The sequence below is a fragment of the Neolamprologus multifasciatus genome, chromosome 22 (genome assembly GCF_963576455.1).
Source record: "Neolamprologus multifasciatus chromosome 22, fNeoMul1.2, whole genome shotgun sequence".
NCBI lineage: Eukaryota > Metazoa > Chordata > Actinopteri > Cichliformes > Cichlidae > Neolamprologus > Neolamprologus multifasciatus.
The window spans coordinates 30,049,826-30,062,808 of NC_140459.1; the positions used below are offsets into that span (position 1 = coordinate 30,049,826).

At 40.0% G+C, this 12,983-nt stretch overlaps 1 long non-coding RNA gene across 2 annotated transcripts; it reads left to right on the forward strand.

Moving 5' to 3' along the window:
- The first annotated feature begins 2,777 nt into the window (after nt 1-2,777).
- LOC146493716 (uncharacterized) lies at nt 2,778-7,669 on the forward strand. 2 transcript variants are annotated; one of them, XR_014871795.1, is made up of 4 exons: nt 2,778-5,130; nt 5,505-5,657; nt 6,029-6,118; nt 6,706-7,669. It is a non-coding gene; the product is annotated as an uncharacterized LOC146493716 (long non-coding RNA). The 2 variants fall into 2 exon arrangements; XR_014871794.1 differs by having other exon boundaries at nt 5,505-6,118.
- The last annotated feature ends 5,314 nt before the right edge of the window (nt 7,670-12,983 follow it).

Genomic DNA, 12,983 nt, shown 5'->3' on the forward strand with positions numbered 1-12,983 from the left:
TTGCCTCTTGGTGACTTTAACAGAAACGCTTTCTAATATATGATAAGTGTGCTGGGTTTGCTCTTTGTGCAATCTGTTGCTCTTACCTGAGATAGAGAGCTCTTCTACCAAGAAACCCTGAAGGCACACCTGTACACCAACACAAGTGTTGGCTAGTTGGCAAGTAGACCCTTCTTTAAATGCATAAATAAAGTTCCTTGCAAAGCTGATGGATACACATGCAACCCTTCCAGTGATTTGTCTCTCCTCCTCATCTCAAACCAAGAATCTTTTGTGTGCTAGGCAAATGTGTAAACCACTACACTAAATAATCACCTGTTTTTCTTCTGTCTGAGTGACTTTTGCTGCTGGTTAACCTGGTTAAACATTTTCTGTTAAAGTCATCTGTTCTTTTTTTTACAGACTATTTGAAGAAGTCCTTTGATCCATTAACCCTTCCATCTTTATGTTTATTGACTCTTCTCTTTTCACACATGTGAGTGTCTGAGGCACAGGATATCAGCTGTTGACATAGATGGCTCTCAGTCCAGTGGGAATCCAGATCCATGACAGACCCGTAGCTAGCAACAAATTCCCATCCTTCAAGTTCCCAGATGGATCTGATTTGTGCTCATTCCTAAACATCAGGATAGGCCAAGGGCCCTGACACTGGAAATGATCAGGCTGTGGCAGGATCTTTCTAAAGAAAATATGCAGACTGCCTGAAAAAACAGATACAGCAAAAAGTGCATTCAGAATATAATACAATCACCTTGTTTTTGGCAGCAGGACGGTCCAGAGAGGGATAAAATTGGAAAGGGCAAACAATGTATGCTTCTAAGTGACCTTGAACAAAGCACACAGGTTCTAATTAGAGTGGGCCTCTAAGCCACAATTAAGAGAATAAAATGTGAATAATTTAAGGGCTTTTTCATGTTCATTTTTAATATAATAATAAGCTTCCACCGAGCCTTATTTTAACCAGCTATTAGTAATATTTTTACAGCATTCAGACAGGTCCCATTGATATTTCACAGTGACAAGTATGTGGATGTGGGGGGTAGAAAACACACCAGAATGACTAAGAATTTCATGAGAAAAGAAACACAAGGAGCTGCTTTTGTGCAAATATAATGGACGAAAAATGTTTAACATCTCATGAAGTAAGTTCTGTGTTAGCTTGGAGTACAAAATAAGCTGTTTGCTTGCAGTCTGGTCAGAACACTGGATTGAAATGAAAATAAAAAGCAGTGAAATACTGCTTGGTTGTGGTGAGAGAGCTCTCTCTGCTACTGCTTATGGCAGCTGAATGAAAAATGCTGCTTTCTTAGGCTGTATGTTGAAGTGTTTTAGTAAAGCATCAACTTCTGGGCCTGAAAAAGAAACTAGCTGAAAAACAAACGTGTCAAAAATTTGCAGTTCCTATAATGGCCACTTGAGGCTGACTGAAAAAGGGAGTCAATCCCCACAGACTAAAATGTTAAAGTAGGAAAAAGCCTTGTGGAATTTAGACTCGAGAGCTAATTTTCTCTGCAAAACACAACTTCAGCGGGTGACTTTTTCTTGAACTCAACCGACTTTGTTAAGTTTTATGCTGCATCCACAGGGGGTGACTGCTTGTCCTGTTGCCGATTGCTAGCAGACTTTTCAGGATTTGGTTTCCTGCCTAACCCTCTAAGATATTTACAAGCTGAATAGATCAATCCAAAGCAGCTATAGGCAGAAAACTGCTAAAATCCAAAAACAATGAAAAAAACAGTAAAATTATTTTTTTACTCCTTCTCTTTTCCTTGCACTCTTAAAATTCACAAACATGAAATTACGAAGCAGTTTGAGGGGTTCAAAATGGCTCTTACATCCATGTGACGTTTGTATAGAGATTGACAGACCACGTGACTTTCGCGCATTGCATGCCGATAACTCGTGGCAAAACAATCAAAGTACCGCATCAAACGCAAGCATTTGCAGCACCGCAAAACGTTCATTCTCCGGTTCCAATACCTTCTTGCTTTTTCTTTGCCCCCCAAAAAAGTTATGTACAAAACGAAGGAGAACAATGCCGGTCCGTACAAAGACAGACTTGATGAAAAGGCAAAGAAAAGATACGAGGAAAAAATCAAAGGAGTGAAAGGGTTAGACCCTTACGAGCACACAGAGTGGACAAAATATGTTAGCGTGCTGCCCAACTTTCACCACGCTCATATTTATAATTATATGGTTCTTGGAGTGAGTGCATACACTCATGAAGTTCAGTAACTTCAGGTCACAGCAACAAGCCCAGGAACAGTTTACCGACGGATGGGTACAGGACCTTGAAATGCACCGTGTAGAACGAAAGACCATTGTATGTATCATAAGTTTACCAGTCTCACAAATCGTCTTCATAAATACACATTCGTTAACCGTTTATTAATAGGACCTTTGAGCTCAACGGTAATTAATTAGTAGTGGAAATAATTTCTGGTTCGCATTACAGAAATGTAGCAGTGACAATATTGTATGCTGTAATCGTACTGGGCAATTAGTGATAGCATAGCGCCACAATTTCTGTTCAGCGCCAGACTTGCTTGTAACCTATATCACCAATTATGTTATGAAAAATGACGTATTAACTACTACAAAACACTGACCTTTGTGGAAATGCTTGGAGCAGACTAACCTGTGAGCTGGAGAGTGTGAATATGGGGCTGCGTGCAGGTGCACACATTAGGCATTCTGTTTGATCATATATAGAGTGGATTTGCACGTGTGTGGGAGCACGAACGTCAGAGGATGCGTTCAGCTGCAGGGAGCTGTCATTTTTACGTCATTTTTCATTATGAAAAATGACGTATTAACTACTACAAAACACTGACCTTTGTGGAAATGCTTGGAGCAGACTAACCTGTGAGCTGGAGAGTTCTGGGATGTTATATTTGGTCTTTGAATGGCTGCAATCCAGGCCATCTGTCGCCTCTTTTTACTTCAGAAACATGCCTCGAATAATTTCTCTTCAACGACGTAATCCGATAAAAAAAAAAAACGATCTCTTTACCCGTCGGCTTCCCGTGGCTGTCATGCGACCGGCTATTGCAGTTAATAATACAACAGCTTCTTGACAGTTTTTTGTGTTTCTTTTTATCGCTGTGTAACTGATTTCAATTGAAAGCCTGCGTGCGCTAGTACCTCTTGCCACGAGTTCCCAGAATTCTTTGCGGTTTTACCCTTGAATGACGTCACATTTTCAATCTCTATAGCTCCAACGTTGTTAACTTCTAAACGCTTGAAAACAAAAAGCGCCAATAAACACTTCCCCACTATGATTCGGTTAAAAAAAGAAAATCTCTCCCACTCCAACATTGTCATAATGACAAAAAGCTTATGTCAACCGTCCACATAATGGTGTAATTAGCAAGTACTTTTTGCTGTTGAAAATCTTGGCTGATGTGTAAATGGATGTGTTGGCTTACACATGCGTATCTCAGTGACAGACTGTGAGAGACTGAAATTGTTGAAAAAGCCATATTCACGCCTCATCCCCATTCACAGCTCTTTGTCTTCTCTCTCACTCTCTCTCTCACTCACACACACACACACACACACACACACACACACACACGCTCGCATACGTATAGTTTGCACAGGGACTACCGGCCTCTGAGAGAATGATAACACAGACATGTTAATGTGTGCTAATGATGCCGTTATCTCCTGATGAGTGCAAATGGAGCGAGAGATTAACACCCATGCAACAGAGAATGAGGTGTGGATTCACCGGCACATGTGTGAGTGAGATGTCTTGGAGTGGGTCGTTCTGTCTTCTGCGAGGAAGGAGTGCATGCGTGCACCCGACTTCCCCTTGAACTTTGACCTCCTACCACACCTACCGAGCACCTCACAGGAAGAAACACCAATTCCCCCAGGGGGCTAATGAGTGCGGATATTTGCATTCTAAACACACGGAGTACATTTTTAAAAAAAATTCTCTGTCTTGTGCGCGCCAACTGAATCTCAGCTGTCCCGTTCATGCCACAAGCTCACTTCCATCCATCCGAATCCATGGTGTGTGAGTTAAATGCCACCACGGCTGAAGGGTCTGCTGGCTTTTATCATTTAGCTCATGCTGTCACGGGCTTGCATCATGAACACCCACACATGTAGGCCTACACACTCCTCTTCAAATGAAATATATCGCTTGCCAAAGCTGAGCATCTTAAAGGAACACAGCAAGATTTTAGGAAATCAGTCCAGGAAAGGTTTTGGAAATGGATCTGCATACGTTTTATATAATAAGTTTCATGGTATCAAACTCATATATAAGTCCTAAGCAAAGTATAGGTGATGGTATTCACCACTGAATTAGTGATATGTCTGTATGTTAATGCCACTTTCCAAGCATATCACCACAGGAGTACACTGAAAAAAAGGCACTGGCCATCTCTTGGATTTATGTAAGCATCTTGCATGTATTTAACACAATTGCCTCATGTTTTAAAGATAAATGTAACCATATAGTGTAAAAACTACATGATATGCAGAAAGGGTGTATTAAATTGTTCATATCATGTTCAGGTGAAGTAAGTCAATAAGATAGCAACATTAAATCTCGTGAAACCACGCGTGATTTCATCTCGCGGGCTTTGGATCGTGGTTCAAAAAAGGCATCCATCTCAGTCAAGTCGAGCAGCCAACTCTACGTTTTCGGTATGTCTTGATTTTTTGAATTAATATTTACCATATTTCAGCCAAATGTAGTTAAACGTCTAGAGTGTCGCCATGTAACATGCTAAAAAAGAGCCGTTAGCTTATTTGCTGTTTTATCTGTTGTCAAAGAATTGGCGCTTTTTCATTTGAATTTGTCTTTGGCACAAGAGCCGTAATATCACATTAAACCTAATTATGAGGCACTCATAACATAATTTGGTTTTCTGTGTGAATAGATTTACCAACTGACTCTTCAGTTACATTGTGTATTTACTGCACTGTGGTGTTAGTGAGATTTTGGACATTGAACAGCTTTAGCTAATATCATTAGCGGCATTATGCTAGCTTACATCCCTACCCCTCCTGCCCTCACCTGCTGTCCTTTTGTTTCTGTTTTTTTTTGCTGCACATTTCTATTCTGCATTTCACCAGGAGTCAGCTGATGGATTGTGGGTTCAAGGTGTTATGGTAAGAAAGTATATTCTATTTTCGCTTAAGGTTTCTGTAACTTAATTATAATAGGTTTTGTATAATTATTAGGTGCATGCATACACCAATAGACCACCCTATTAATACAACTGAGAAATCCAAAATCTGCCATAGGTTTAACTTATACCTGTATGTATTGTCAGAAAGGTGATTACTGGACTCACATTAATGCACACTTGAACTAAAATGAGGTTGTAACTTGTGGGTTGTTGGGTTGCAAATCAGAAACAAACATCTTTGGATTTTTTTAATCCCATAAGATCTGGAAACACAGTTTTTATTCAACAAAACATTACTGATTAACCAAGCACAGTGCCTGCTGTTATTTCAAAAATAATTTTATGTCATTTCAGATAAAATGCAGCATTCCAGTGCATCCCAAACATGCCTTTACAGTCAAGGTTTCTGACGGAGCTGAGTTTCTCTCTGACAGTCTGCTGAAAGTGTTTACAAAGTGATCGGGGGAACAGGGCACAAAGCTAAAGGATGTAGCTGCCATGATGACAGTAAGAACTTTAAAATTCTTTAACTACAAAGTGTATATGTATTGCATTAGGTCAGTAAAAGAATTTTATGCTGCATCCATTGAAACAGTCAACTATTACCTGTGAGTACTGATTCCACTGAAAGGATGCCATAATTTTCATCATGCATTTACTTGCCCACTGAGAAGAATTTATCTTTTTTTAAAAATATATGTTCTGGAAACTATATATCCATAAAGTTGATGTCAAACAGGAATTTTTGATATTGCTTTGTAGATGCTGGTGTTGCATGTTGACTGGTTTAAAAAGTCAAGAGTTTTTGTCTGGGATCATTTTCTTCTGTGCTACTGAAAAGTTCACAAATCTCTGTTTTCTTTGTTATAATACTTTAGGATGACATTAATGCTCAAAGGGAGTCCCTCATCAAAGTGCTCCGCATCTGTGTGAAAGACAATTGCAGCATCTTGGTGCAGGAGCTCATGGTAAGTGTTTTATGAGTAGATTGTGGCTTTGCAACATTTAAAAATGCATTTAGTTATCCACTTGATCCTCATTGGACTGGTTAGGACCAGTAGTTCTCTTTAATAATTTGAAGTTCACATGAGGCCTGGTAGTGAACTCGGCCGCCGGCCCTTGAGGCCCCACCCCTGTATTAGGGGTCACATCAGTGTGAAAAAAACTTTAAATTTGTCATTCTAGTGAACAAAGGAAAATCCCACCAATATTTACATTAGCTTTTGTTTGAAAAAAAAAAATGACCAACTGACCAACAACTAACCAAATTGTGGGGCTGAAAGTCTAAATTCTAACATCTTCTGAGTGACATAACCTGGATTTCTGATGGGCCGGTGTCTTTCTAACAAAAACTAATGTAAAGCATTTGAAATTATTATGTTTTTCACTCTCTCTTAGAAACTCTGTTAGACCATGAATGGCAGGCCACTCTTTGGCTATAGCTATTTACTATGTTGCTTTCATTGGTTTAAATTACTCTGACATTAGAACTGGTAGATTCGAAAGAGATGAGTTTAAAAAGGAATCTTAAAAAAAATGTTTTGTGTTTAACCAGGACTTGACTGAGGCCACTGCACAGATTGAGGAAACCACAATGAACATCTGTCTCCAGAGGATACGCCAGGCAATGACTTTTCTGATGTTGGCATCATCATCGAGGGTATAGTAGTTCTTCAAGATCTGGATAACGTGACCTTTGCAGTAGCCATGCTGTTTGGACCTTTTTTATTCCTTCAATATGAGTTACCCATCACAGCTCTGCTACACTTTTGAGGTGATTCAAAGGGTGGTAATGGAGTTGGATGCAACTCAGCTCTCAAGAAAAGCTCACAACTAAGACAAAACTGCTCCTGCAAGGAAAGCTCACTGTTATGCATGCAAGGTGATCAGCTCTAGGTGAGAGGACATTTAAATCTCACACTTGTTCTGCTGCATTTTTGAAGCTCAATTCCAGGAACAGATCGCAGGGTTCATTTTTATATACTCTGCAACTGCCATGAGGATGAGCCGTTTTTTTTGTTGTTGTTTGTTTTTCCTTTTGCTCTGTACAAGTTCTCTGTTTGTCTGTTTGCATTTTTAAATTTCTCTTTGTATTTTTTCTTTCTTTTACTAGTGAAGAGATGTAGCGTGAACAGTTATACAGTCTAAATATCCCATATGGGTCGTGTGAAATGGTATTTTCAGTTGAAGTAAAGAACGTTGAATATTTCTATGTGTGTTGTTTTGAACCAGGATGTCACAGTATGATCAGTGCTGTAATTTTTGACAGTCACTGTATCAATGTTATTTTTCAGTCTCTTGAATAAAGTTTTTGACCTGCAAGTGCTAATTTCTTTAGTTATTGGGGTAAAATGGGTAATGTTAATAGGAAGGTGTTTTCCAATTCAGTAACCTAATTTAATGTTAATGGAAACTAACATTACCTCAAATTGTTTAGTTATAATTGTTGTTTAACTGAATCTTGACGTCAGAGGCCTTAAATAGAATGTTTTGTATTGTCCTGTAACATTTTTAAAAGAGTCTAATTTCTTTGCTGTGATTGATTCCAGAGAACACGGAAGAACTGACATTATTTAACTGTTGATTTATATAGATTCAGTGGAGGAGTAATGTCAGTTTAATTCTTTACCTACTGTCAATGCAGTGAAATTAGACATTTTGTTTTTAAAGGTTACTGGTGGATGCCAGCAACCATCTTGGAAAAGAACAATACAATCTGTTATAAGGCCTCCATTTGAAAATTGTGTATTTGATACTAGAATATAATAGCAAAATGTAATTTGAAGATAACATGTAGTATTTAAGTGACCAAGTAGTATTGGGTAAAAGTTATTGAATGGTGTTGGGATAAAGTGAAAAAATTGTGAAGGATTAAAATATTCCATGAGCTCAAATTACTTCATCAAAACATGTTTAAGTCACATTTTATCAACACAAATTGCACAGGTTTATTGAACATGAATAAATTGTGTTAATTTAACTCAATTGTTTAAGTTGCTGCCAAAGCAAAACATCTGTGTGCAACAAATGTCCACCATTGAATTAAGTAAATCCAACAACATATTTTTTTCAGTGTATGGTATGCTTTATAAAAATTATAATCATTCCATTAAGTGAGTTCTAGGTTTTTTTTTTATGGGTTACTCGCAAATAAAGGTCTCTGCAGTTCACAAGTGGGTGTTCCACAACCATCATGCATGGTAAGGTTTCAGATGTTTCTAGAATTCCCACTTGCAAAATATCCACTTGTGCTCTGAAGCAAGCACATATCTTGTAAGAAAATTTAATGGGACTGAGCTATTGCTAAATTGATTTTCCTCCCCTTGTAGTTTTCCTTCTATGACAAGTCAGAGCGTTTGCTGTGAAATAGGTGGATGTGACTGTACTTTGTTTGTAGCTGCCCGATTTAGACAGTGACAAGTCCAACTAACAGCCAGATTTACTAAACTGGACAAAACCATGTGCGAGCAGAATCCCCAAATAGCTCTCATAGTCATTCAATTTTAGTTGATTTAATGTCAAACACACAAAAAAAGTTTCACATGTCGCAAATAGTATTAAATAAAATTTACATATGCTCCTTCCTCCCTTGTGCTTTGAGAATGGAACTTCTAGAAATACATATGCTGTGGTCTTGTCACTGCACTCTCTTTGTAAATACTAACAGTAGTTATGGCAAGGTAAACACCGAACAATAACTCATGTAGGAAAACCCAAGGAACCAACGTGATTTAATGCAAGGATTCCTAAAATGACAATGGCAGGAGTTTTTACAATTCTCCTGCTGATCCGAGTGTTCGGTGGGGTTGAGGTCAGGACTGCAGACAGGGCACGTGATTCTATACACTCCCAAATTCTGAAGTAGTGTCTTATAAACCCTGAGTCCACACTTACAGGGAGCTAGAGTAGAGGCATATCAAACTGCCTACACTGAGGCTGGAGTGACCATTTTTTAAATTGTTGCTATATGTGACTGTTTGGTTAAGTTTAGTCACCAAAAGTAAACTTATTAATTTTGTGTTTGGTTGATTATTTCTTTGTTGTTGCAATGCGTCTTGGCAATAAATCTTATGCCGTTCTAAAGCATGTTTGTTTCTCCTAGAATGGTGCCACATTTGTAAGAAAATGCATTTGTGGGTTAAGCAGAGTTGTCGGTTACACCCATTAAAAACTTGCCGAATCATCTCTGGCAGTGCCAAACTGCTTATTCTTTCTTTCTTTCTTTCTTTCTTTCTTACATTTGTATTGGCGGTTGGCAAACAATTGAAAGGTGCATTACCACCACCAACTGGTATGGAGTACGGTCTGGAACGACGCTCAAAAAAACAAAACAAAAACAAAAAAACCCTGCTTATTCTGCTATTGACTCTTGTTTTGAGCTTCTGGTACCCAGGTGCTGACAATCAGGTGCCTGATTAGCAGCACCTGTGATTGTGGACCCTGCTACAACGCCCAGTTGGCATCTGCTCCAAGCATGCCACATTTGACTGATCTGGATAAGGCCTAGGCCATATAGCAACTTCAAGCTTGTGGTCTGCAACATCAAGTTGCAGCATTATTTGGAGTGAACCCTATTAACATCTAGTTCCATCAAAGGTCCCGTCCCAGGAAGACGACACCACAGGGCCATTTTCTTACCCTATCAACACTTAAGAACTGAAGGCACTGTTCTGCAGATTTGGCTGATATGACATGGCCGGACTCTACCCAAACAACCCGGAACACATTGTCTGGGTAGAGTTCAAATGCACATAGTCAATCTCCGGTCTCATAGGACTGCCAGGAGGCCAGCCCCAACTCCCCTGTTTGCACTTGTGTCGGCAACACATGCAGTGAAACCTGATATTATGGAGGAACATTATCTTCAGCAATGAGTTCAGATTGTACTTAAGCAGTTGGATCGAAGGGTAAAAGTGTGCAAAAGAAGTGAAAAGCAGTGGTGATTGCCACAATGATAGTGTAACAGCTTTTGATGGAGGCATGGTGATGGTCTGGAGCAGTATCTCACTCGACAAACATGGCTTGTCATACTAGAGGTAATCTCTATCCAGAGAAATATCTAGATGAGATTCCACAGAGCAGGGTTTTTCAGAGACTACCTCCAGAACTTGGAACTGCATAGAATCACATGGCCTGTCTGCAGTCCTGACCTCAACTTCACTGAACACGTCGGATCAACTTGCTGTTTGTGTCAGAGTGACCAACATAACCACACTGGCTGACTTACAAGTGCTGGTTCGAGAATGGGATGCATGCCTACAGCAGGGTGTGACCAGCGTGGAGGAGGAGGTGCTAGGCTGTTGTGGCTGTGTATGGTTCTTCCACATGCTACTGAGGCCCCTGTTTATTAAATGAATTTTAAAATCACCAATATGACTTGGTTCATCAGACTTGAATGATCCAATCCAATAAATGACACTAAACAAGAGCAGAATAAGCTGTTTGGGATTTAATTGGTCTCCTTTTTTGGCCTTTCAGATACAGTTTCATGTCAGAAAGGCAGAAAGAAAATTTTGGAATGTTTTTGAGAAGCACTTAGTTCAAGGCATACTGATGCCTTATAACATGCGTATGCCAAGTCAGCCAATTTTCACTAAGAATCAGCATTTAATTAGCTGATTTAGGTGAGTAATGTCCCCTTTTACAAAGAAACATCATAGCAAGTGCAAACAGAGTCACTTTAAGATCGCACTGTGCCACATAATTTAAAGGAAGTGAGAGGCAGGCCCATTTAGCACACAGGCTATTTTGCTATGGAGCTGTGCTGTTAGAATGTGGTTTGAAATACTATAATAAGCAAGATCTTCTTAGAAAAAAAAGACTTTACTCAGTTTGCAAACGACGGCACTTCATGGTGCTCCAAATCTTGTCTATCAAACTGTAATATATTTAGCATTAATGGTGCCTTCTGTTAGGATGCCTGGGTCATTGACCCAGGGTTTTGGGTTTATTTTATTATCATTTCTATTCTTTGGTTTCTTCGTTAGAGTTATGTCTTATGGTTTGCCTCTGTGTAATCCTTAGTTGCTGTCTCCCCTGTCTGCGATATCCCCGTGTCCAGTCAGTGTCTGTGTCTGTCCTGGTCCCACGTCTCTGTTCCCTCTGTTGCAGTGCCTGCGTGTGAGTCTGTGTCTTTAGTTCAGTCTGTGTTATGTTTCCTGTTTTATTTTGTAGGTCCATGTCTGATGTTAATGTATCTGGTTTCGCTTCCCCTTGTCTCGTTAGGCCTGATTTGCCCCAGCTGTGTTTCCCTCCTACCTATTTCCTGATTGCTCCCTCTGTGTATTTAAGCCCTGTGTTTCTCTGTGTCCGTGTCATGATCTACCCTCATTTATGCTGTGTGTTCCGTCTGCCTGCTCATGTAAGTTTATTTGGATTTTTGGATTTTTTTGCTACGTTTTGCCATCCAGCAATAAAAGCTGAGTTTTGAAATACACTTTTGCCTGCCGTGAGTCTGCACTTTGGGTCCTATTCCTGCCTCCACACAGCGACACCTGACACCTTCACCATAGTTCACCCGTGGACTGAGCACTAATATTCTTAACCCTGTAAGACCTGGGCCATCATCTGTAACTGTATTCTGCACTTAAAATATAGTTTTTCAGGTCTTGGTAGTCAGTCAGAGCATTGATAGCAGAGAAGGAACTGCTTTACTCTGCAGGAGATGAGTATTTTTATGGGATCAACTAAATCATGAAACACTGGATGAACACATGGTTGCTCACCTGAAAGAGCTCTAAAAATAAATTCTCACTGCATAACACCACCAACAACAAGATAACACCACCACCTTCCTAAAAAAAGAGGGTGTATTGTATTGTAAACGCACCCCCCTCCACTGCTCCCCTCGAGCTGTCAGAGCTGCCACTCTACCCTGACGTCTATATTCTCCCTCATGTCCTCTCCCCTCCCTCATTCCTTGCCTTTCTCTATCATTGATGGCCTGTTCCAGCACTGCTATCCAAGCCTTGGCTGAGAGTTGGTTGGTCATGGATGGTTGTGTGTGTGGGGGGGGGGGGATGGGCAGCGGTTGCTTTGCACGTTTTGAATCAAGCTGAAATATTCATGTATGTGTGCCTGTGTCTCTGTGTGAGTGCGACTTCACGTGTACCCTTTCTTGGTCCGTGTTTACATATGTGAGTCTTTAGGATGAAGTGGAACTGTGCGTAAAGAGGTCTGTATGTTGGTATGCATACTTCTGCGTGCAGCTATGCATGTCCAGCATTTTGTTTTGTTTTTATCTCTCTTTTTTTGCCAGGTGATCCACACAGCCCTGTCGTTTGACTCAGCTCCCAAAATAAAACTCAGCACATCAATTACCCATGAAACGCTCTGCACGCGCTCACACGACCGACCGACCCACCGAGGAGGAGGAATTAGCGGAACATGCTTCTCTCTTCTCCTCTCTAATGATATGCAGTGCACTCTGCCTCTTACAGATATCCCTTTTTTTGGCCTCATATTCACTTTGAAAATCAAAATGCAAAAGCAGCAGTTGAATCATCTTGATACACGTGCGAGTATGTTGGAAGATTTCGATTTAGCCATGTTTTCGTAGAGAAGCACCATTTTGACGATAGATTAAATGTCTTTGCGGTGAAACATTCAATCAGTGGTTTTTCCCATTTCAACACAATCACATTTATTCAGTCTTTCAGACACTATTGTTACAGTGAAACCGTAAGTGCTGTTTTTTTTTTAAGGTGTCTGTCTCTTCATATAAGCCTCATGGCTTTTCAGAGAGCTGTCAAGCGTAAGTTCACTCCTCTTTTCAGTCTTTTCCACATCTCTCTGAGGTTTACAGACCAGCTGATCCCCCTTTCTTCTTCTCTG